The sequence below is a fragment of the Montipora foliosa genome, chromosome 8 (genome assembly GCF_036669935.1).
Source record: "Montipora foliosa isolate CH-2021 chromosome 8, ASM3666993v2, whole genome shotgun sequence".
Classification (NCBI taxonomy): Eukaryota; Metazoa; Cnidaria; class Anthozoa; order Scleractinia; family Acroporidae; genus Montipora; species Montipora foliosa.
Window position 1 is genome coordinate 15,648,080 of NC_090876.1, and position 2,500 is coordinate 15,650,579.

Genomic DNA, 2,500 nt, shown 5'->3' on the forward strand with positions numbered 1-2,500 from the left:
ACTCTGAAAGTTCATACTTTGGAAGCTAAAAGTTGTCACGAGTCAGCACGGAGCTTATTTTGCGTAAAGACCGCATATAAGGATTGTCACTATTAACAGTAAACGTAACAGCAATGTTGTGGTACCATGTGAAACATCAATTACTCCTGAATAAGAAGCAATTATTATATGTGACGTAACAAGTTACCATGGCAACAGGAAAACCTTGCAAAAACGCTTTATATTGTGGGTTTTAGTTACTCATATCTGTGAAAACGAACTCGGAGACCATATCTTTTTTAATTGCACAAAAGTAGTCAGCAGGCTAAGGTGAAACTTTCTAAAAAGTTTAAAACCTTACTTAAATTCTCAATTATTTAAGGTGGCTCTGAATCCGTTCCACAGAATTTTTTTTTTAAACTTTGCAGAAATTTTCATTCTGGCATGCTGATTACATTTCTGAAATTAAAAAAAAAAAAAAAAGAAAAAAAAAGAACAAAATGGCGATCACCGAGTTCGCTTTTTAGATATGAGCAGCCAAAGCCAATATATGGGGTGTTTTTGCAGGGCTTTCCTGTTGCCACGGTAAGTTTTAACGCCACAAAAATGACCGAATCTTTTCCAGTAATAATTGGTGTTTGATGTGGTTCCATAACATTGCTGTTAAGTGATCAAGTGTTGTATTGTCAATCCTTCTAATAAGAACGATTTTTTCAAGTGTTGAAACTGGTTTTAGCAAAGAAGTGTAACTCTCTTTTGTTTTCCATGGATATTTGTTGTTTTTGTCAGTGTATAAAAGACAAAGAGATGATATTGGGCACTAATCTACTTACCCCGAGGGAAACAGTGAGTTTTGTTTCCTGGCTAGAGGACGCTCAATGCTCAATGAGGTGAAGTCGTGGTCAACATTGAGGGACGATTGGACTTGGTTTCAAGGTGCACATCCTGACCACGTGCGAGTCTAAAGTTAAAGTTGTTGTTTCCTTAGGGAGTAAGTAAGTTTTGTTCGCCCTATGGAGTTAATGAGTTTTGACCCATGGCACGCAACGCGTTCCCCTCCAATCGGAATACAAATTTGAATTGTTTGATTTTAGAAGAAAGGTTTGACCGGCTAACTACAGCACAAAAGTTCACCATAACGCGAAGAACTTAACGATAAATTTATTAGTTCTTCTTCCCCTTCAGTTCATGAAATCACATGTAATGACGGCATATTTCAAATGTCAAAATGTTTTGAGGTACATCGTCTACCAGATGTTCTCGTCTGTCATCATTGGTCAGCACCAAGAACACGGACCGTTTCCACAGCCAAAAATATGCACAGTCGTATAATGTTGTAATCGTTGACGACCATTGTGGTTTTAAATTTCTGAGCCGGAAGACCGTGATTTGCAGAGTTGTCTGTGGCCGAGGCTGTGGGCCATGACAAAAAGAAAAGAGGGGTCTGGGGACGAGAATGGTCTGTCCTGTCCAGCACACACATTTTGTTGTAATTAATCTACTTCCTCATGTTTGGGGACTCGAAATGATTAAACTTAACATCAACAGAAACTACAACTTCGTGTGGCTCAAAGGGGGAAGTGGGAGACGATGTGCTCCACTGAATCTTAAAAGGTCAGCCCCATCAGGAACCCATGACCCGGAGCTTACAACTCTACTGTGTTCGTGTAACGGCGTTTTCGCAGACCGATTTTTTTATACATTGAATTTCCCGCGAATGAGACTCCCACAGGAGCCCGATGACCAATTACAAGAAATTAAGCTGACGTCATAGGGTCACCGAACCGGAACTGCCTTTATTTTTACATCTAATTCGCGGGAAGGGCTAGTCTAAAAATAAACCTACTTGTGAAAACGCCGTTTCACAGACGCTGTATGGAAGTTGCACGCTCCAGATGGGCTCCTGGCGCCATGTACTGCTGGGTTTTGTGAGCTAAAGAAAAACCTACCACCAGGTCGGTACACACACCGGTTAGGTATGGAGGAGGGAGTTGGGCCTCCTCCAAGGGCCGACTGTAACCATTCCTGGGTAAATATGTAAGATGCACACACCGGTATGGAGGAGAGAGTTGGGCCTCCTCCCAGGGCCCGTTTCTCGAAAGTTCCGAAACCTAACCGACCATTTTCGGGTGTTACAATTCCGTTTGTATCTCGAGAACGGTGAGGATTTAAGTAGTCAAACTTCACAGTCCTTTTTCTTTTTGTTACCTTAAAAGCATGATAAAAGATCAGTTTTCCAAAACAAGCGGTTGGCAGTCTCACAAATGGATTTTCGGGCCCGAAATGTTTTCGGGACTTTTGAGAAACGGGCCCCAAAGCCGACTCTGACCATTCTTGGGTAAATATGGAAGGTGCACAGACCAATATAGGGGAGGGAGTTGGGTTTCCCCTCAGTGTCGGCTGTGACCAATCGTGGGCCTCCCTAGGGCCCCAACTAACCTATGTGTACATCCCAGGAGTACAAATTGTCGAGTCTATGGAGGCACAAGTGTGACAAGACGAGCACTTCACCCCCACAAAT